We start from the raw sequence: 23,597 nt of genomic DNA, 5'->3' as shown, positions 1-23,597 counted from the left end.
TCTGCACATCCCTTACGCAGGTCGGCTCAGACATCTTCAATATAGCTTCTACCTTATCTGAATTTGGCTCGATGCCCTTTCCACTGACCATGTAACCCAGAAACTTTCCACCTCTGATGAAGAAAGCACACTTCATCGGATTCAGCCTCATTCTATACTATTCTAGCACCTCAAATACCTCTTTCAAATTTGTCAAGTGCTGTTGGAAGGTCTGACTCTTTACCACCATATCGTCTACGTATACCTCCACGTTCCTTCCTATTTGCCATTTGAAAATTTTATTCATCAGCTTTTGGTATGTCGACCCCACATTTTTCAATCCAAAAGGCATGGCCTTATAATAGTAAGTCCCATCCTCAGTTATGAACGAGGTCTTCTCCTCATTCAACCTGTCCATTGGGATTTGGTGATAACCAAATATTGCATCCAAGGACGACATATAATCGAAACCAGCCGTAGAATCGACTATTTTATTAATATCAGGGAGGGGGTACAAGTATTTTGGACAGGTCTGGTTCAGATCAGTAAAGTTTATACACACTCTATATTTTCCATTGGCTTTTTTAACTAACACAGGGTTTGCTAACCATTGTGGGTACACGACTTCCCTAATAAACCCTGTCTCTTCTAATTTCTGCACTTCCTCTCTAGTAGCCTGCTGCTTCTTCTTTCCCACCACCCTATTCTTCTGCTTTATTGGTTTTTCCCTGGGGAGAACATTTAGCTTGTGGGTCATCACCTCAGGGTCTATTCCTGGCATGTTGGATGGCTTTCAGGCGAAGCTCGAGGCATGGCTTCAGATTAAGGCCCTTGCTGCCGTTTTCTGTTTATCAGTCAAGCCGGCGTTAAGGCTGAAAACCCTATCTGTCTCTTTCTCTAATAGTGGGAAGGTTTCTAGCTCCCCCACAGGCTTTGTCTTTGCTTCTTTCTTCTCATCCCTAACCTCCATGACCTCTGAGTTGATTTCCTCATTTGCTGAGCTCGGTTTTGCCACCGTAGCCATGTATACTACCCTTGCTTCGTCCTGATGCCCCCGAACTACTCTCACCCCTGCCTCTGTTGAAAATTTCATGGTCAGGTACCTAATGCTGGTTACCACCTCGAATTCATATAGTCAGGCTTTCCCAGTATCGCACTGTAGCTTAACGGGAGCTTCACTACCAAGAAAACAGCGTAGTGAGTCCAAGATAAGGGTGGCTCTCCCAAAGTCAAGGCCACCTTCACTTTCCCCTCTACAGCCACTAGGGTTCCTCCGATCCCCTTCACTGGGGCTTGATCTTGCACCAGCTGCTCCTCTGATATCCCCATCTGCTAAAAGACCCTGTATGGCAGTAAGTTCACTTTGCTTCCATCATCAACTAGGATCTTCCGGACTCGGTAGTTGTGGATGAGGGCTTCAATGACAAAGGCATCATCATGGGGCATCTGAATGCCATGGGCATCCTCAGGAGAGAAAGAGATGACCACTGGGGAGTGCTCTACCACCTACAGGACTTCGCTGCTGCTCCCCTCCCCATCCCGGCTTATTTTCCTTCCCCTCCTGCTCATCCGGCCTCTAGTCCCTCCGATAATCATGTTAATGGTCCCACTGGAGCCGTCATTCACTAGCCTTGCCCCCTGTCTATAAGGCCTTTCTACAGTGGGGTTCTGCTGAGGCCTTTCTCCCTCAGGCTTCTTCATGAAGTTCCGGAGGTGTCTCCTCTTTATTAGCCTTCCGATCTCACTAATCAGCTGGTAGTAGTTATTGGTGTCATGGCTGTGGGTGTAGTGGTACTGGCAGTACTTGTCAAGGTCCCTCTGACTTGCATCTACTTTTATGGGCTTGGGCCACTGGAGGAACTCCTTGTCTTGAATCGCCATAAACACTTCGGCTCTGGAGGCATTGAGGTGGAAACGGTCTCTGCTCCCTCCTATCCCAGGGCTGCCTATATGCCTTGAGTCCTTTATTCTACCTTCTCTCAGGTCTATCCGACCTCCTCTCTTCTGGGGCTTTCCCTTTATCTGCAGCCTCCCTGACAAACCTGCTGGTTGTCAAGGCATCATCTTGCCTTATGTACTTCTCCGCTCTCTTCATTAGTTCTGCTAGGGAGGTGGGTGGCTTCCTACACAATGAGTGAAAGAACTCAGGGGAGGTGGTTCCCTTCTGCATGACTTCCACAGCCCGGCTTTTATCCAGCTCCGGGATCTGCAGGGCTTTCGTGTTGAAACGGGCTACATATTCCCTTAGGGACTCGTTCTTTCTCTGCCTGACTGTTTCCAGATAACTGATTTTCCTTTCAGCCGGGACCCCTGCTATGAACCGGCTGATGAAGATGTTGGTAAGGTCACCAAAGCTCCTTATGCTTCCAGCCTCCAAACTGTTAAACCAGGCCCTCGCTGGTCCTGTGAGCGTTGTAGGGAATACTTTACACATCAAGGAATCAGACAAGGTTTGTAGCTCTATAAAAGTTTTGTAGTTGAGGATATGCTCCATCAGGTTCCCCGCTCCATCGTACGTTGCCATAGGTGTAATACCCGGCTAGAATCCGACACCGGAATTCCTATTGTCTGGTGGAATCCGGGGTGTTGGGATTCTATATAAGGGTAGGAGTTATGTTTTCTCAGTATTATGAGGTGTTTTCTGGTTTTACAGTTCTTTAGTTTTGAGTTTTGAGTTGAAATGAACCAAGGCAGAGGAGCCAAGTTCGGCCGCCGAAGATAAGTTCGGCCGCCGAAGATAAGTTCGGCCGCCGAAAGTGCCCAATGTTTGGCTTCCGAAGTTCAGGTTCGGCCCCTGAATGTTGCATGGTTTTGCATGCGATTCGGCAGCCGAAGCTGTGTTGGTCAGCCAGCTTTTGAGCCATCCTTAGTCAGCATTGTGGACAGGTGTTATGTCCAACTTGTTGCCAGAAGTTGGCCACGTCTCCCTTGGTTTATTTACTAAGTTTGAGCAGCTCATGCAGGAGTTTGCTAGTTTACCACGTTTTGAAGGTTTTGAAGCAAAAGTGAGCTTTGGCGAGTTAGTGAGGGTGAAGAGGAGTTGCTCCGTTTTCCTTTGTTTAGATCACGCATCTTCTTGTTCCAGGAGGTAAGTGATGTTCTTGCATATGTTTTCTGACGGTTTTAGGGGGATTTGTGGAAGGAGATGTATGCTTAGGTTATTAATGATAGTTTAGATGATTTATGCATGTATACATGATTATGTGTTATGTTTGATTTGTTTGTTGGGGTTATTAGATAGTTTTGGACCCCTATGATCATATACTTATGTATATGTGTGTTGAGGAGTTGGTATATGCATGTTTGGAGTTATTGCTGGAATAGAGGAGAAGATGGTTTGTCGTTGAAGCTGAGTTCTGGATGAACTCAGGTTTGGCAGCCGAAGGTTCATTCGGCCGCCGAACCTCTTGCATGGTGGCTTAGGCTGCCACAGCTTGCCCCCGCGAGTTGTGCATGTTCGGCTCTGTTTGGGGGATTCGGCCGCCGAAGGTGCCGCCGAAGATGCTTGAGTTTCGTCTCTGGAGAGGACTTTCGGCCGCCGAACCTGCCGCCGAAAGTGTCCTGTCCAGCTTTCTTTTGCATGCTTTGCATGGATAGTTGAGTGAGTATAAGGGGATTCTGGGGGAAGTTTACGAGAGTTATTCTACGCTTGTTTGGTCCCTCATTTGAGTCCATCTGTTTGGTACAGACCAGAGGAACCAGAGAGAGCAGCAGTGAGTACTGCTCCAGAGATTTAGAGCCTGCAGAGTCAGTCAGTCCAGTTAGCCCGAGGTGAGTGGAACTAAACTTATGACTTTTAATTGAACTACAAACTGCTTTTGAGCATATCTCATGCATCATGTTTATGCCATAGGATGAGTGCATTAGTATTCACGAATATGTTGCATTGCATTGTTATTTGGTGATGTGTGATGTGAGTGAATGCTGAATGATCCAATAGTCTCAGACAGGAAGTCCAGGAGCCTTTGACTACGCCCTGGCAGGTATAGCGAAGTCCAGGAGCCTTTGACTATGCCCTGGCAGGTATAGCAAAGTCCAGGAGCCTTTGACTACGCCCTGGCAATGGTAAGTACAGAGGTGTTATATACACATATACATATATGACAGGAAGACCAGGTGCTCGATTCTACGCCCTGGCACAGAGTTACTGGGACTATGTGGTGACAGGTTTACTCTTGATGTGGCTTGTCTGTGATATGGTGCATTCCATGAGATCATATTTTACTGAGATGTTTTACTATTCTACTCACTGGGCTATAGAGCTCATCCCACTCCCTTAACCCCAGTGTTGCAGGTTCAGTGTACAGTGTACGGGGACAGTCCAGCAGAGTACAGAAAAAGTAAAGAGATCTGTAATAGCTTAGAGTGGACATGTAATATTAAAGAGATGTAATAGTTGTTGCTTGACCTAGTGATGTATGTTTTGTACATGATCTATATATGTATATATGTTTTCCTGTATGTGAAAACCAGGCTTAACAGGTATGAGTTAACCCATCTAGAGCAAGCTCTAGTCAGGGATACAGAGTACATGAGTACAGAGTACAGAGATAGTGCATGCACAGGTTAAGCCTTGGTTCAGAAAAGAGTTTTATTTTCACATAAAATGTATGATCATGTATGAGGTTTACAGGTACACAGAGAGTATAGCAGGCTTGCTACGGGTTCTGGCAGCCTTAAGCCGACCTGAATCCTAGCACTGGTGACGGTCCATTTTGGGGTCGTTACAGATTGGTATCAGAGCCCTAGGTTCACATGATCGGACCTATAGAGACAGTGTTGGGCTCAGACAGGTTAGAAGTGGTCAAGCACAATAGGAAATCATGTCCACGAGGATAGGGTCTTGAGTCCTATCTGCTATGATATGCCATGAGTGTTGTATGTATATGATTGATATGTGATGTTTATGTGCTAAAGTGGTATGTTATATGTTGTGTTTCCAGAGAGGAAAGATGCGAGGAACTCGTCGATCAGCTCGATTGACTGGAGTCCCACCAGAGAGTGAGAGACCAGCTGCTCGTCCTCCTGCATTGCCAAGGGCAAGGTCTCAGAGATCTAGCAGGGAAGGTATGTCAATAGACCCTAGAAGGTCTGTCGACGAGAGCAGAAGAGGAACAGCTAGGGGAGGAAGATCAGAGGAAAGGAGGGAAGCTATGGAGATTGATCAGTCTAGAGATGATAGCATGGGTATAGGCAGTTTTGAGGAAGGTATGGGAGAATCGCAGGGAGGTGCTCAGACCTCAGGTTTTGGCTATCCAGAGTATCCGATGGGAGGTATGTCGGAGTACTCGAGTTTTGTGCCATATCCTCCTTATATGCCTTATATGCCTTATCCTTACTATCCACCATATCCTATGTATCCCTCTTCCCCTACCCATCCAAGTGCAGCACATCTAGAGCTAAATGACCCAGTACTACCACCAGAACCAGTAGCCCCTGTTGTTGACAGACATGACCCTAGCTCATCTGGAGGTAAAGTCCAAATGACGGAGTACTTGAAATTGGATGCTCCGAAATACAATACGGGAGATGATCCATTTGATTACCTCAGAGCAGTTAGGATGATCACCAGTGAATTGGGAGCAGATGATAGGAGAGCCATTGAGATGGCAGGTTTCACATTAAAATGCAAGAAAGCCAGAGAATGGTTTAAGAATTATGTGGAGCCGAGAATGGACAGCATGTCATGGGGAGAGTTCGCCAATGAGTTTGCAGGGTGGGCTTTTCCTGACAGTTCGAGGGTAGATGCCTTCCAGCTGACCTTGTGGTTCTAGACTTGACAGATTTTGATGTCATTCTAGGGATGGATTGGTTATCTACATATAGTGCTACTTTGGACTGTCGAGAGAAGTTAGTGAGTCTCAGAGACCAGGATGGGTCAGAGTGTGTCTTCAGAGGAGACAGGAGAGGTACACCCAGAGGTATGATTTCAGCCCTTCAGGCTCGTCGTTTGCTTAGGAGGGGTTGTCAGGGGTTTCTAGCTCATGTGAGAGAGCTAGACAGTCAGGTTAGGGAACCAGCCACAGTACCAGTAGTCCGAGAGTTTCTCGATGTGTTCCCAGACGATTTGCCAGGACTACCACCTGATAGGGAGATAGGGTTTGAAATTGAATTACTGCCAGGTACCAGACCTATCTCTATTCCTCCCTACAGGATGGCGCCAGCTGAGTTAACAGAGTTGAAAGAACAGTTGCAGGACTTGGTAGATAAGGTTTCATTCGCCCTAGTACCTCACCGTGGGGTGCTCCAGTGCTCTTTGTCAGAAAGAAGGATGGATCCCTCAGACTTTGTATCGACTATAGACAGTTGAACAAGGTCACTACCAAGAATAGGTATCCCTTACCTCGGATTGATGATCTATTTGATCAGCTAGCTGGAGCAGGTTGTTTCTCGAAAATAGATCTGAGATTTGGATATCATCAGTTGAGAGTTAGAGAGGCAGATGTGCCTAAGACAGCTTTCCGGACCAGATATGGGCATTATGAGTTCTTAGTGATGCCGTTCGGGTTGACTAACGCCCCTGCAGCATTTATGGATCTCATGAACAGGGTATTCAGTGAGTTTCTGGATCACTTTGTCATTGTGTTTATTGATGATATCTTAGTGTATTCCAGAGATGCAGAGGAGCATGCCCAGCATCTGAGGATTGTTCTGCAGACACTGAGAGAGCATGGTTTATATGCTAAGTTCTCGAAGTGTGAGTTTTGGTTACGGAGCATTGCTTTCTTGGGACATGTGGTATCAGCAGAGGGTATTGAGGTAGATCCCAAGAAGATAGAGGCTGTAGCTAACTGGCCCAGACCCACGACAGTGACTGAGATTAAAAGCTTTCTGGGACTGGCAGGTTACTACAGGAGGTTCGTTCAGAACTTCTCAAAGATAGCAGCTCCTATGACCAAATTGACTCAGAAGAACCAGAAGTTTATCTGGTCAGACCAGTGTGAAGAGAGCTTTGAGGAGCTCAAGAGGAGATTGACAACAGCACCAGTGTTAGCTCTGCCTGTCAGTAATGAAGAGTTCACAGTGTTCTGTGATGCATCTCGAGTGGGATTGGGTTGTGTATTGATGCAGAGTGATAGAGTAATAGCTTATGCTTCTAGACAGTTGAAGAAGCACGAGTTGAATTACCCTACCCATGACCTAGAGATGGCAGCAGTTATCTTTGCACTTAAGATGTGGCGGCATTACCTCTACGGGGTTAAATGCGAGATTTTCACTGATCACAAGAGTTTACAGTACATCTTAAGTCAGAGAGAGCTCAATTTGCGGCAGAGAAGATGGGTCGAATTGCTCAGTGATTATGATTGTAAAATCCAGTATCATCCGGGTAAGGCGAATGTTGTCGCAGACGCCCTAAGCCGGAAGTCACTAGGCAGTTTATCCCATATAGCAGCAGAGCGGAAACCGGTTGTGATGGAGCTTTATAAGCTCTTTGCCGAGGGATTACAGCTAGAGTTGTCTGGTACAGGTGCGTTGATAGCACAGATGAGAGTGACACCTGTGTTTCTGGAGCAGATAGCTCAGAGACAGCATGAGGACCCTGAGTTGATGAAAATTGCCAGGACTGTTCAGTCAGGCAATAGTGCAGAGTTCAAATTTGACAGCAAAGGGATCCTTCGCTATGGGAGTCGACTTTGTGTACCAGATAGGGGCAGTGTGAAGGAAGACATTATGAGGGAAGCTCATAATGCGAGGTATAGTGTTCACCCAGGAGCCACCAAGATGTATCAGGATCTGAAAAGGGTCTATTGGTGGCCAGCCATGAAGAAAGAAGTGGCGCAATTCGTGATAGCCTGTGAGGTTTGTCAGAGGGTGAAATTAGAGCATCAGAAACCAGCCGGAATGCTTAACCCATTGCCGATTCCAGAATGGAAATGGGAGAACATAGCCATGGATTTTGTAGTGGGTTTACCAGTAGCGTCCAACAGGATAGACTCGATATGGGTGATTGTGGACAGACTCACGAAATCTGCTCATTTTCTTCCAGTACGGAGTAACTATTCTGTGGATAAGTTGGCACAGGTCTATCTGGATGAGATAGTGAGATTACATGGAGTTCCAGTGTCTATAGTTTCAGACAGAGGACCTCAGTTTACCTCCCGCTTTTGGCGGAGTCTGCAAAGTGCAATGGGCACAAGGTTGGATTTTAGTACTGCTTTCCACCCACAGACTGATGGACAGTCAGAAAGGACCATCCAGACCATAGAGGATATGCTTCGCCTATGTGTGTTAGACTTTGGCGGTTCTTGGAGGCAGCATCTACCTTTGGTGGAGTTTGCCTACAATAACAGTCATCATGCTAGCATCGGGATGGCTCCTTATGAAGCTTTGTATGGGAGGAAGTGCAGATCCCCTGTTTGCTGGGAAGAGGTAGGAGTGAAGGCTCTTGCAGGACCAGAGTTAGTAGATCTTACCAGTAGAATGGTGCCCATGATCAGAGAAAGAATCAGAACAGCTCAGAGTAGACAGAAAAGTTATGCAGACGTTCGCAGAAAGCAGTTAGAGTTTCAGGAGGGTAATTGGGTATTGCTGAAAGTGTCTCCAATGAAAGGAGTGGTTCGTTTTGGAAAGAAAGGTAAATTGGCTCCACGGTACATTGGACCCTTTGAGGTGTTGCAGAGGATCGGAAATGTGTCGTATAAGCTGGATTTACCTGCTTCTATGGAGAGAATTCACCCGGTATTTCATGTTTCTATGCTACGACAGTTTGTGTCAGATCCGAATCAGGTTCTGAGTGAGCCTGAGGTGGAGATTCATACGGATCTCACCTATATAGAGCAGCCAGTGCGGATTCTGGACACGCAGGTCAGACAGCTAAGGAACAAGGAGATTCCGATGGTGAAAGTGTTGTGGAACCACCATAACCTAGAAGAGTGCACGTGGGAGACGCGGGAGTCTATGCTCCAGCAGTATCCATATTTGTTTTGAGGTTAGTTTTCTCCGTTTCATGTGTTCATTGTGTGTTTTAGGAACATCCGAGGACGAATGTTCTTAAGGAGGGGAGAATGTAATACCCGGCTAGAATCCGGCACCGAAATTCCTATTGTCTGGTGGAATCCGGGGTGTTGGGATTCTATATAAGGGTAGGAGTTATGTTTTCTCAGTATTATGAGGTGTTTTCTGGTTTTACAGTTCTTTAGTTTTGAGTTTTGAGTTGAAATGAACCAAGGCAGAGGAGCCAAGTTCGGCCGCCGAAGATAAGTTCGGCCGCTGAAAGTGCCCAATGTTTGGCTTCCGAAGTTCAGGTTCGGCCCCCGAATGTTGCATGGTTTTGCATGCGATTCGGCAGCCGAAGCTGTGTTGGTCAGCCAGCTTTTGAGCCATCCTTAGTCAGCATTGTGGACAGGTGTTATGTCCAACTTGTTGCCAGAAGTTGGCCACGTCTCCCTTGGTTTATTTACTAAGTTTGAGCAGCTCATGCAGGAGTTTGCTAGTTTACCACGTTTTGAAGGTTTTGAAGCAAAAGTGAGCTTTGGCGAGTTAGTGAGGGTGAAGAGGAGTTGCTCCGTTTTCCTTTGTTTAGATCACGCATCTTCTTGTTCCAGGAGGTAAGTGATGTTCTTGCATATGTTTTCTGACGGTTTTAGGGGGATTTGTGGAAGGAGATGTATGCTTAGGTTATTAATGATAGTTTAGATGATTTATGCATGTATACATGATTATGTGTTATGTTTGATTTGTTTGTTGGGGTTATTAGATAGTTTTGGACCCCTATGATCATATACTTATGTATATGTGTGTTGAGGAGTTGGTATATGCATGTTTGGAGTTATTGCTGGAATAGAGGAGAAGATGGTTTGCCGTTGAAGCTGAGTTCTGGATGAACTCAGGTTTGGCAGCCGAAGGTTCATTCGGCCGCCGAACCTCTTGCATGGTGGCTTAGGCTGCCACAGCTTGCCCCCGCGAGTTGTGCATGTTCGGCTCTGTTTGGGGGATTCGGCCGCCGAAGGTGCCGCCGAAGATGCTTGAGTTTCGTCTCTGGAGAGGACTTTCGGCCGCCGAACCTGCCGCCGAAAGTGTCCTGTCCAGCTTTCTTTTGCATGCTTTGCATGGATAGTTGAGTGAGTATAAGGGGATTCTGGGGGAAGTTTACGAGAGTTATTCTACGCTTGTTTGGTCCCTCATTTGAGTCCATCTGTTTGGTACAGACCAGAGGAACCAGAGAGAGCAGCAGTGAGTACTGCTCCAGAGATTTAGAGCCTGCAGAGTCAGTCAGTCCAGTTAGCCCGAGGTGAGTGGAACTAAACTTATGACTTTTAATTGAACTACAAACTGCTTTTGAGCATATCTCATGCATCATGTTTATGCCATAGGATGAGTGCATTAGTATTCACGAATATGTTGCATTGCATTGTTATTTGGTGATGTGTGATGTGAGTGAATGCTGAATGATCCAATAGTCTCAGACAAGAAGTCCAGGAGCCTTTGACTACGCCCTGGCAGGTATAGCGAAGTCCAGGAGCCTTTGACTACGCCCTGGCAGGTATAGCAAAGTCCAGGAGCCTTTGACTACGCCCTGGCAATGGTAAGTACAGAGGTGTTATATACACATATACATATATGACAGGAAGACCAGGTGCTCGATTCTACGCCCTGGCACAGAGTTACTGGGACTATGTGGTGACAGGTTTACTCTTGATGTGGCTTGTCTGTGATATGGTGCATTCCATGAGATCATATTTTACTGAGATGTTTTACTATTCTACTCACTGGGCTATAGAGCTCATCCCACTCCCTTAACCCCAGTGTTGCAGGTTCAGTGTACAGTGTACGGGGACAGTCCAGCAGAGTACAGAAAAAGTAAAGAGATCTGTAATAGCTTAGAGTGGACATGTAATATTAAAGAGATGTAATAGTTGTTGCTTGACCTAGTGATGTATGTTTTGTACATGATCTATATATGTATATATGTTTTTCTGTATGTGAAAACCAGGCTTAACAGGTATGAGTTAACCCATCTAGAGCAAGCTCTAGTCAGGGATACAGAGTACATGAGTACAGAGTACAGAGACAGTGCATGCACAGGTTAAGCCTTGGTTCAGAAAAGAGTTTTATTTTCACATAAAATGTATGATCATGTATGAGGTTTACAGGTACACAGAGAGTATAGCAGGCTTGCTACGGGTTCTGGCAGCCTTAAGCCGACCTGAATCCTAGCGCCGGTGACGGTCCATTTTGGGGTCGTTACAATAGGAGGCATCATGAACTTCTTGGGGATGATCCTTTATTGGATCCACCTCGAAAAAGGCGAGGATGTGGGCAAAAGGATCTAGCTATGGTCCTTTACCCCCAGCTCGGCCAAGACTTGCTCCTTCATCTTCTGTAGTTTTTGGCCTACATCTTCCTCCTCCTGTCTAGGCCTCTTCTCCAGGCGATATCCCTCCTTCTACTCTTCACTTTCTGTCCTCCTGGCCATTCCTACAGAATAGCTTTCTGCATTGTCATTCTCAATGAGTTCTCTCACTCTTCTCCCACGAGCCTTGGTTGCTGGCTCCTCCTCCCTATCAACTCCTCTGCTCCCTTCTCCGGTTCTGTGGCTGCTTTGCTGAGGGATTGGGTGGTTAAAGGTGGGTTGAGGTTCCATGTAGGGACCCCTTCGGCTACAGGGAATACATTCATTGGGGTATTGAGACTCCTTTGCTGCATTATTTGCCCTAGCCAGTAGGCGGTATTTTGCAGCTGGAGGGCTATGATTTAAAGTTCTTGATTGGAAATGGTGGTTCTAAGTGTGTTCCCTGCCGAGCTCGGTGAGGGGTTAAGCAGCATTGATGGTAGGCTGGTAAGGGTTGTAGGGCTGGAGAAAGAGAACTGCTGTCCTTCCTAAGCAGAGCTCAGGTCATTTAGAGTGTTAACGGTATGGTTTTCATTGTGGTTTGCCATTGTGGATCTCAGTGGATTTTGCAAGGAAGGAACTCCGGTGATGAGAATATCTCCTTCGTTTTCCAATTGATGTTCTGAGATTCAAAAAATAGGGTTTTTCAGTATGTGTGTAAGCTTGGATGATAAGAAAGTTGTCCTTTTCTTTTATTCATTTCCTTTTGTCTGCTAGTGACGTCTAACAGCCTCCCTGTTACAGTACCACCTGTCTCTGTTGCTCATATCCGTACGTATGGATGCGTCAGACCCCCTCTTCATGCCAGGTGACCATTTAATTCCCCCGGCATACATGCGGGTAGAGCTGCGAAGTGACTGGACCTGCTATCTTTCCTCACGTCATATCACTGGGCTGAACTTCTTTTCATTGGACCTGGGCTCGCAGGCGACCTGGCCTGCCCTGTGCACCTGGGCCGGGACTTAAGATACTGAATCGGGCGACTGAGGAAGACTCCAGGAGTTTGGGTCAGCGCTGTTTTCTTGGGTCCAGCCTTATTCAGAGGTGGTGAGACCCGGTGATCATCATATATTATACATATTATATACATAAACATACATCCCTATCATGTCATTTTAATTGAATGATTATAGACATTTTAAAAATAATTATCTTTGAGCCATAAAGGGAATTTTATGATTTAAAAACATAGGTGACAATTTTTTTGATCTTTAGAAGATAAAAAGCCTCCTCCAATGCACCACGTCTAATACTTATAATTTTTAACGTTTCATTTTCTTTTTAGATTTATAAAAAATTCCTATCTACTTATATTAATTATATAACAATTATATAACTGAAAAAAAAATCTTAAGTTATAGATGAGAAGAGAATTTTATAATCCAGAACAATAAGAAAATATATGACACATAGATCATATTTTAAAAATTACTAAAAATGAATCAATCATTCATCCAAAAACGGTGGACTTTTCAAAATTTGTACATAACCATTCATCATACTTATAAAATTAAATTTAATGTCATTAATTTCTAAAATTAATTTATGAATAAAATAATTTTATTCGTATTTCTAATTAAAGTAGAAAATATATTAAAATTAATTTTAATTACTATTAAAATATTTAAATGGCCGAAATTAATAAAACATGTTTTAAATTAAATAGCCACTTAATTTAAAAACTGAAAATAATTTTTAAAATTTATTTTCTATCCAAAAGGATTAATTTTGAAAATTTTGAAAACTCGTAGGTACCAAATCGTAATTTGGTCAAGAGTCCACGCCGAGCAACCAGCAGCCCGCCGGACGCTCCAGCCGCAAGCACAGGTCGCCTAGACACAGCAACACTTGCGCATCACCGCATTTCTGCACTCCTACGCCGGCGAGCATGGAGACAGCGATCCTTGCGAGGGAAAGCTTTGCCCTCTCCCTCGACGTCCACACGACTGCTGCTGCGTCCTCACCATCGACCACCAGATTGCACAACAGTTGCGCGATTTTAGCCCTTCGTGTGAGCGCCAGCCAGCTCTCGAGAAGGCAACGCCGCCGAACATCGCATGGCGACAGCGCACTGCTGACGAGAGGGACGCTGAAGGGAATCGTGATCCATCGTTCTCGCCTGATCGCTCTGCCACTCCCTACTCCCGCCGACTTCACGCAGCAGCCGCCCCGCCAGCCATCCGTCGGGGGGCAAGCACGCGTCGGTCGAGAGACCGGTTGCGCGCCTGCCACCATACGACGAGGTGTTGGCTGAGGGTGGCCCGCGAGTAGCCACGGGTGGTTGAGCAATTCTGCATATTTCAAAAACAATTTTTTTTTTTTGAATTCCAATAAAATTATCTTTGATCAAAGCACTCAAAACAATTTTTGATTTCAAATCAAGTAATTTTTCAAGACAATAAATCTGGAAAAATATTTTTTAAGAACACTAATTAATTTTATTAGCTTATAAAATTTAATCCAATCAATTTAATAATAAATATAATCAATTATTTAACCAAATTAAATACAGCCAAAAATATAGAAAATAAAACTTTTTATTAAAATAAATTATATTTAAATAAAAAAAATAATAATAATTTAAAAAAATAATTAATTTTTATTTTTCTTATAATAAAATACAAGATTTATCATTTTGATTGAATTGTTTCTGTACTCTAATAATATTATCCCAAAATAACAATTGAAAATTTTTAAAATAATTCTAAGGGATCGAAAAGGGAGAGGTTTTGAGTGTGAAATCTCTGTATTTTTAATGAATTTTAGAGGATCTCAACAGAATTTTTTCATAAGTGTTCTCTCAAACTTTTATGACTTGTTTTATATACTAGTTTGATCAATAATATTGTCTAGTAATATGTCAAAACTATACAAATATTTAGAATGTCAAAAATGATTTAACTTAATCTTTCAGTGTATGTTTTGTCAATTTAATTAATATCCCTTTATCATAAATGTCTCGACTTAATATTTGATGTATGAAATGTGTCTACAATATTAAATCATATTAGTTTTCTATTGAATGAATTCTAAATCTCATTTGCTAATTTTATTTTATCTTGTATAAAAATTTTATGATCAATGCTAGTAGAGAACAAATGAAGTATTTCCTAATTTAACTTAAGGGTGATAAATCATATCTCAATCACATAAATACCTTCGTATAGTTCTTAATATATCCAATTTATTCCCATTTGTTATTCAAGTAATATGTAAGATGAATCAAAATATAAAAATTCCTATATAAGATTATTTATTGATTTTAAATTAAAAGATCACTTATACAACCATCACTTGAGTAATCCATAAATACATGTTATTTTCTTCAGACGAGTCTGTTCGGTGTACTTATTCATAAAATAAGCACCTATATATTAGTTCTAAATATCACACATATCTCAATCTATGAGATCAGTTGCTTCTTTTAAAAGAAAAGAAAATAATATATACTAATTTCAACAGTTCTAATTATTATCCAATCATGATAAGAATATCAACTAAAAATATTTAGAGATATTACTTAAATGTAATAAGAATCTCACAATTATAATCAAATTTTCTTTGTACAGTAATATAGTTTCATGAATTTTATCTTTACTTGAGATTCAATTAAAATTAACACTAAAAATAAATAATGGCCTTTATAAAATTATATTTAAATATTTAAAATATACGAACAATAATATCTAATTATAACCAATAAATTGCCTGTGGACCATATTACTAATATTTAAAGACTATGTAAAGATGTTGTAGTAGTTGATTATTTAATTTCGGCGGAAAATATAGGTCCATCCCCAAAATTTTTAAAAAAAAATTTAAAACATTTCATAACTCAATTTTGAAAAATAAATTTAAGTGAATTTTATAATTGGATTACAAATGTGTTACAAATTTACCCACATGGATTAATTATACAATATTTGACTTGAGATTTTTTTTTATTTTAATTTTATTTATAATATATAAACTTCTCTTCCACTGCGTTCTTCTTCCCTTGAGGACTTTCCCTAGGTATACCCCCCTTCCAACTCTTCTTTTTGCTTGATCACCGTCACTATTGTTGATGACTGACAAAAATCAGCAAACCCAACAATCCGGATAACTTCTCAAAAAAATTGTACGGATGCAAATGATAAAATATCTAAAAAATCACTTTATTTAAATTTAATTAATATTATTAATATTTAAATTCCTCTTAAATCTAATTAAAATTTATTATAAAATATTTAACTAATTTCAAATTTAATTATTACTATTTAAATAACATTCAAATCCGTTAATTTTATACATTATCATCGTTGAAGCCAAGCTATTAGGACGGCTCTAGGAGCCAAGCAAAAAACTAGGATTTATTTATGGACCTTTCGCAACTCCAATGAAAAGAATTGAAGCTGGTGAAAGGTAAAGCTATCGTAGTTACTATAGTCACTGGCCACACGGGCAGAGTTGCGACAGGAACCTGTTGCTCAACATCCTCCAGCATCCAAAGTTTTGCCTCATTTACTAATAACTCTAATTCAGTTAGTGTTTGTAGTGGTTAGCAGTATGAACTTGATGCATGTATAGTAGTTATAGGAGGTAATGACTATAAGACACCAAACACAAATTTTTTTTTTTTTCTCTTTGATCCATAACTTACAACCACCTACAGTTTATTTGCCTAATTGTTTTGTTATTTAAGCTATTTTTACTAGAAATATTGATATACATTCTTCCATTCATCTTAAAAATCTCTTTAAGTCCTAACTTTCACATTGATCTTTTTTTGCATGTGTGAACTAACTAACACCAAAAGCTCTAAACTCACCTGTTATTCTTTTTGTTGCATTTTTAGGACCTTTTGACTGACATTGTAATAGCTATAGAAATAGCAGTAAATGGACTAGACAAACTTAACAGGCTTAGTTTTACTTCTTAAATTGTTTCTTATTATTTGAACTAATTTTAATAACTTTACATTCCTATACCTTATATACATATCTTACTGCAAGAAAAGTCAATAAAAAAGCGATGAAATTTATTGATCGAACAATGGAACAAGTGGTTGATAAAGTAAATTATTGACCATTTTTCCGCAATTTCAAATACAGACAATTAAATTAACGATTATTTACCGACAAAATCTCATAACTATTTTTATTCTTTCTTATAGTTTCTCTTACCGTTAATGCTTCAATTATTCTTATTATATTGGGACACGTCTCTATGTGTTAAATGAAATAAGTACTTAGTTTTAGTAGGAGTCAAATTTATTGAAATCATTCTGGAGTTTGTCTTATTATAAAATATCATAGACTACCTTTTTTCCATTGGTAAAATAAGGTCTCTAAGGCTTTTTACACATTGCATGTGTGGATCTAAGAGGTTCTTATAAGATAATATCAATTTCTAGGGCTAGAGTATTTTTTTTTTTATCATAGTTAGTATTTATACTAGACCAACTTGCACTTGTTTGATGATTACTAAATATCAAACTGTTGGATAGCTAGCTTAATTTATTTAATTAATTAGTATAAAAAAATTAAGGTTGTAGTCAAAGTAGTAAGAACTAATAATGAGAGTGAGCTTGTTAATCAATCATGTGTACAATTGTTCATCAGGAAAGACAATATTTATTACGAATATTATTATATACACCGAAATAAAATGGAATAGTTGAAAAAAAGTATAGTATCTTTTGCAATAGTTGAAAAAAAGCATAGATATCTTTTGCAAACTATTAGAGCTTTAAGAATATAAGGTTGTCTTTCTAAAGAATTTTGGTTTGGGTGTGTGCTAATAGCAACCGATACTGTTAATCTATTACCTAACAAAATGTTAGGTTAGATAACTCCTTATAAGTTTTTGTACAATAAGCCTCCTACCTATGAGCATATGACAGTCTTGATCTCTTGTTTTATGAAGCTAACATTTCTTATCTACATGTGCAGGCAACTCCAACTTAGGTAATTCTCCATTATCATCTTCATTTCTTACCTACTCTACTTCTCATCAATCTTACCTTAATAACATATTTACAATATATGAGCCTGCTATATATTTTGAAGCATTTATTGATATTAACTAGCTTTAAGCCATGCAGCAGAGCTCCAAGCTTTGGAGAAAAAGCAACATGAGCCTTAACAATCCTGCTTAAAAGGGAAAAAGGTTTTAAATTATAAATGGGTATATAAGGTGAAATATAAACCTGCCGGTGAGGTGAATAGGTTTAAGGCTCATTTGTTTGTCAAGAGTTACAATCAAATTAAAGGATTAAATCATAAGACCATGTTTTCACCTATTGCAAAGTTATTTACTAAAGGAATTTTTCTTATTTTAGCAACTACCAAGCATTAATCAATTTACCAAATGAATATTAATAATGTTTTTCTTTATGGTCTCTTAGATGAGGAGGTTTTTAAGACTCCATCTCAAGGTTTTGACAAGGCAATCTGTGCAGATCTTCTTGCTAAAAAGGTCTTTATATGGTCTTAAACAAACTTTAAGACAATGAAATTTAGAGTTTATTAGTTTTCTTCAAGACCTTAGGCTTTATTCAATGTCTTAATGGTCACTACATATTCATACAATCTACTGACGTCAAGTTTTTGGCTTTGTTAATATGTTTGAATGATGTTATTATTATAGGGACTTGCATTAAGACTATTACAACAGTTAAACAAGCAATTCACAAGAAGTTCACAATAAAAAACCTTGGGTATATGAAATATATTTTGGGTTTAGAGGTAGCAAGGTCTTTTGAAAGTATAATTTCAAATGAAAAGAAGTTTATTTTTTATGTTGTTGTTGGTACTGGTCTCAGTAATTACAAACTAGTAGTGTGTCCATTGCCTTAAGGCTTATATTTATTTACTGATGTTGATTAATCAATAAAAAATCCTGAAAGCTGTAGAAAATTAGTAGGCAAACCACTGTATATTAATATCACCAAACTAGATATTAATTATGTTGTTCAGCGTCTCAGTCAATTCATTCTCACCCTATGAAGCCTTACTGGTATATAGCTTTACATGCGTTGAAGTATTTTGGCTCTGGTCCTTCTAGATGCCTTTGATTTGCTGCTGCTAATGATTTTCATCTTATAACCTACTGTGATACATACTAGACTCTATGTGCTTTTACAAGGAAATATCTTACACAACTTTTTGCTCGTTACTTAGTCTTTGCTTAACTTCTAGAAGACTGAAAAATAATACATAGTGCTCATATCTTATGAAGAAGCATAATATAGGTCAATGGCTTATCTATTATAGGATTCGATTGCAAGCTGGATGAATATCCCTTTCTATCCTGTAGATTTTCTTATCTTTTACATTAATAAAATTAGTTTAATTTTTTTAAAAATTTTTAATTTTTTTTTCATATCAATATTTGATATAACATAACAGTAGCTCAAAATAAGTCATGAGCTATCACCATAAGACAAAGTCACGTGGCAAGAGTTTGATAAACCGATACGCGGTTCCACCCCTGGATAGGAACACCTAAACACCGTAGCACCTGATTTTTCATCAAGACTCGCTCTCCCCTAAAGAGGTTGAGTTTTCATATAAAGTTACTGTTAGCAGGCACAATCCAGCAGATCCCCATTATACTTGTAATCATGGGATCCTCGATTAATTAGCCGGTGGAATCTCTTATCAATTAGTCAGCACTAGCCGAATCATCAGAAAATGCTATAATTAACTCTATCTTCTTACAGTATAAAAGCTAATGATCGATAGAGACAAAGGTACGCATTCTTACACACCTACTCTTGAAGTTCTAAACAATTCCTTACACTCAACTCTTTTTTTCAGTTTGCTGACTTGAGCATCGGAGTGACTGCTGTAGGCGCCAACCACCACGCATTCTCTTTTTTGTAGATTAACCAATCGCGGTAACAGCTCCATTTTGGTTACATCATTTGGTTCCGTTACCGGAAAAATCTATAGAATTCTCTTTGTTTATTTGGATTAAAACTGGTCTCTTATCCCTTTTCTCTTAGAAGAAATCTCCTTTATCTTAAAAATAAATCTTTCTTTTCTTTCTCTCGAAATGACCAGCAATTCATAGATTGCTGCTAAGGTTGCTACCAATGAGGGCGCTATCATTTCTTTTGCTCCTGGTAGCGTACTCTCTATGGTCAACAAAGAAGATCTCAAATATATGAACAATGAGTAAATGTTCCAATACATCAAAAAGTTGCAGGCTACTATCAAGCAATATAAAGCTTCTTGAAATTATAGGAAGAAGTCTTGAAATTATAGGAAGAAAACTGTTTTTCTATTTTCTTACACTTTGTGTAGTAGGTTACAGGGTTTATATAGTGCATAATATGGAAAATTAAGCCTTTGATTGTGCTCTCAATTATGTCCTAGAATCATGCTATGCTAAAAATGGTAAGACTTGATCACTGATTTATTTACAATTATGACAGAGGATTCTTTTCAACAATCCCCCTCAAGTTGGTTCATGTGGATCTAGCATGCCCAACTTGCCCAAGACATCATGGAATATTCGTCAAGCTACTGCTTTGGTTAGGATGTCCACCCACTGATCCTCTGATCTAACAAACGGTAAAGATATCAGACCAATCTCCAACTTTTCCTTGATGAAATATCAGTCTATTTCAACATGTTTTGTTCGATCATGCTGAACCGTATTTTCAAAAATGCTGATTGCTGCCTTGTTGTCACAACGGAGTTCAGCTGCGTCCTTTGATGAGAATCCAAGCTCAAACATCAACTTTCTGATCCATAAAATTTCTGCAAGTCCTTTTGCTATTCCCCTGAATTCTGCTTCAGCACTTGACAGTGCCACCACCTTTTGTTTCTTACTTTTCCATGTTACCAAATTTCCTCCGACAAAGGTAAAGTATCCTGAAGTAGATCGTCTGTCGGAAAGATCTCCTGCCCAATTTGCGTCCGTATATCCACTGATACTGAAATGACCATTCTTCTTGAACAACATGCCCATCCCAGCTGTTCCTTTCAGATATCGAACGATTCTCAATGCTGCCTCCATATGGTCTTGTTTTGGATCGTGCATGAATTGACTTACTACACTCACAACATATGCCACGTCTGGTCTGGTGTGTGATAAATAAATTAGCTTTCCTACCAGTCTCTGGTACCTTCTCCTGTCTGTGGGTCCTTCTTTTGAGTCCTTGCTCAGCTCGTGATTGACCATTACTGGAGTATCGACTGGTTTGCAATCTATCATTCTTGTTTCAGTTAACAGATCAAGAATGTACTTTCTCTGTGATATCAAAATTCCCTGGTCTGACCTGAGAACTTCAATTTCAAGAAAATATTTTAACATCCCCAAGTCTTTCATCTCAAATTCTTGGAATAAGTTGTCCCTCAGTTGTTTGATTTTGTCCTCATCGTCTCCTGTTATAATCATGTCATCCACTTATATAATCAAACACGTGATCTTCCTTCCTTGCCTTTTCAAGAATAGGGTGTGATCAGAGTTACTCTGCCGATATTCATATTTTTTCATTGCTTGAGTAAATCTCCCAAACCATGCTTTGGGTGACTGTTTCAACCCATACAAGGCTCGCCTTAATCGACACACTTCTCCCCTTCTATATCCACTCGTGAACCCTGGTGGAGCATCCATGTATACTTCCTTTTCCAGATCACCATGCAAGAAAGCATTTTTTACATCAAATTGGTGAAGTGGCCAGTCTAGGTTTGCAGCTAGAGAAAATAGGACCCGTATTGTATCAATTTTTGCTACTGGAGAGAATGTTTCAGAATAGTCAACTCCATAAGTCTGAGTGTATCCTTTTGCTACAAGTCTAACTTTATATTTGTCCACCGTTCCATCTGACTTATACTTTATGGTAAACACCCATTTGCATCCCACTGGTCGTTTTCCCTTGGGTAGCTAGCATTTTTCCCAGGTTTTATTTTTCTCCAAGGCATCCATCTCGGTCTCCATTGCCTCAACCCATCTCTTGTCCTTCTAGGCCTCTGTGGCATCCTTTGGTATCCATTCTGAGCAAATGTTTTTCTATAGGTTGACCAATTGAGGTAATAGTCTTTCTCCTCTAGTAACGTTTGCCATAGGGTATCTAGATCTGGCTGCCTCGAATTCTGGATCATATCTCCTGGGTGGAATTCCTCTGTTATTTCGAGGGGGTAGAACACAGTGGCCTGTTTCAGGAAACTCAAGGGAAATGGGTTTAGTGGTAAGGTTATTAGAAACAGGGAAAAGTTCACATACCTCAATTGTGTCTTCCTCAGGATATTCTACGGTGTCAGGTTCTGGTTGTGACGTTGAGGCCGAGGACTATACTAGATGGTCAGTGTCTCCAAGTTCTGGTGTAAACTCAGGAAGAGAAGAATGATAAAGTTCTGGCTCCCCCTGACTAAGCCAATTTGGCAGTGGTGATGATTCTGCCGTTGTCTCCCCCTCACTACTAGTTAGCGAGGGAAAAAATTATTCCTCTTCCAGAAAGGTGCAGTCCATGGTGGTGAAGAGCCGTTTAGAGATTGGGTCAAAACACCAATAGCCCTTTTTATGGACACCGTAACCCAAGAAAACACATTTAAGAGCACATGGATCGAGTTTAGTGCGGTGTGTTTTAGGAATGTGAACATAAATTGTGCAGCCAAAGATTTTAGGTGGAAGGTTGAGATGAGGAGGGATGGTGTGATGAGAAGACAAGGTATGCAATGGAGATTGGAAATTAAGGACACGAGACGGGAGTCGATTGATGAGGTAAATGGAAGTGGCAACTGCTTGAGACCAAAACTTAGGAGGAACTCGGGCTTCAAACAATAGGGCTCTGGCAGTCTCAAGGATATGCCGATTTTTTCTTTCAGCAACCCCATTTTGTTGTGGTGTATAAGGACAAGTAGTTTGGTGAAGGATTCCATTGTTCTGGAAAAAGGTTTGGAGATGATTATTGACAAATTCCCCCCCATTGTCAGATCGGAGGACTTGAATGGTCCTGTGAAATTGGGTGTTAATCATGTGGAAAAAATCACAGAATTTCTCAGCCACTTCATATTTTTGTTTTAACAGGTAAATCCAAGTAATACGAGTACAATCATCAATAAAAGTCACAAAGTATCTACAATAAGGTGAGACAGTTTCTGGGGCAGGCCCCATACATCAGAATGTATTATTGAGAAGGGAGTATCAGATTTATTTGTGGATATATGATAAGTGCTCTTATGACTTTTAGCAAGCACACATGAAGAACAAACTGGGATATCAATGGATTTAAACTCAGGAAACAAAGTACGAAGATATTCACTTGAAGGATGGCCGAAGCGTCGGTGCCAGAGCCATAACTGTCGGATTGAGGACCCTTGAGCTAAATGAGCTGACCCAGTACTTGAGACCTTCTCCACATAGTACAATCCATCTTTCTTAGTACCACGGCCCAGTACCGTGCCCGTATGAATATCCTACAAAACACAAAAATGAGGATACATGAATACTTTGCAATTTAACTGTTTGGTGATCTGACTGACAGAGAGTAATTTGCAAGATAAGAAAGGTACATAGAGGCTGTTCGAGACATCTAAAATGGGGGTTATAGAAATGGTACCACCACTGATGACCGGGAAGGAGCCACCGGTAGCATTTAGAATATTGGATTTTGAGGGTGGGGCTGACAAAATAAAATCTGAAGAATCATTGGTCATAGCGTTTGTGGCTCCTAAATCAAATATCCATCCACTAGTATTCTGTACCTTGTTAGCATGACCAATAGAATTAAGGGCTAACGATTCAGTTTTGAGATTACAAACAAACTTATCTAAAACATCCGGGACAAGGGATTTAATTTTATAGGAATTGAAACAAGCAGGGGCACATTTGGATTTATTTAAAGAGACAGGGGTAGAAAGGTCATTTGTCCTCCTTTCTAACCCTAAAATACCTCCTTCCTGATCATAAGGGACACCCGTGCCTCCTCCTCTCTTGGCTCCTTGTAGCACTGCTGCAACCCCTAAGCTCATTCCGTCGCCCGAGTCTTCTTCTGTTTGTCTGATCAGATTGTTGCCACAGGTGGCCTTTTGGTTACCGCTGGCAGCGACCGCGGCCATGTTCCCTACTCCTTGTCCCCTTCCTTTCTTCTTACGGGTCTTGTTTTCCTCCCACCATTTCGGATACCCTATGATCTTAAAGCATCCGTCCTGGGTGTGTTGAGATCCGCCGCAATAGGTGCATTTTAAGCCTGATTTGTCATCTCGGAGTGATGACTTGTCTGTGTCTGACCGGTTTTTAGCCAATAGACCGGCACCCACGAGATCGGAACCTACTATCGCTGGTGATGGAA

Source organism: Manihot esculenta, chromosome 18 (genome assembly GCF_001659605.2).
Source record: "Manihot esculenta cultivar AM560-2 chromosome 18, M.esculenta_v8, whole genome shotgun sequence".
Classification (NCBI taxonomy): domain Eukaryota; kingdom Viridiplantae; phylum Streptophyta; class Magnoliopsida; order Malpighiales; family Euphorbiaceae; genus Manihot; species Manihot esculenta.
Note: the sequence above shows the minus strand (reverse complement) of the source record.